The following is a 290-nucleotide window of genomic DNA, read 5'->3' on the forward strand; positions in this document are numbered from 1 at the left end:
GCAGACACTGACAGGCTCCATCTTTTATTCAAGCAGAGCGCGCTGGGAAGCGTGCAAACGCCGTCTGGCGTACCGGAAGTGCGCAATAGCGCAAAGCATCCTGGAGCCTGTAGTCTCGGCGCATACTGCCGAAACCGGAAGTACGCTACAGGAAGACGCGACGCAAGGGATTCTGGCTCCTGTAGTCCAAATCCCAGCGTCCGCACTATAGCATCACACGCTGAAGCCAGAGTCCTGTAATCCCTGCTGTTGGAAGCGTGCACACGCTGTTTGGCGCTAGTGTGCTGGTG

The sequence above is a fragment of the Crinia signifera genome, chromosome 4 (genome assembly GCF_055691185.1).
Source record: "Crinia signifera chromosome 4, ASM5569118v1, whole genome shotgun sequence".
NCBI lineage: Eukaryota > Metazoa > Chordata > Amphibia > Anura > Myobatrachidae > Crinia > Crinia signifera.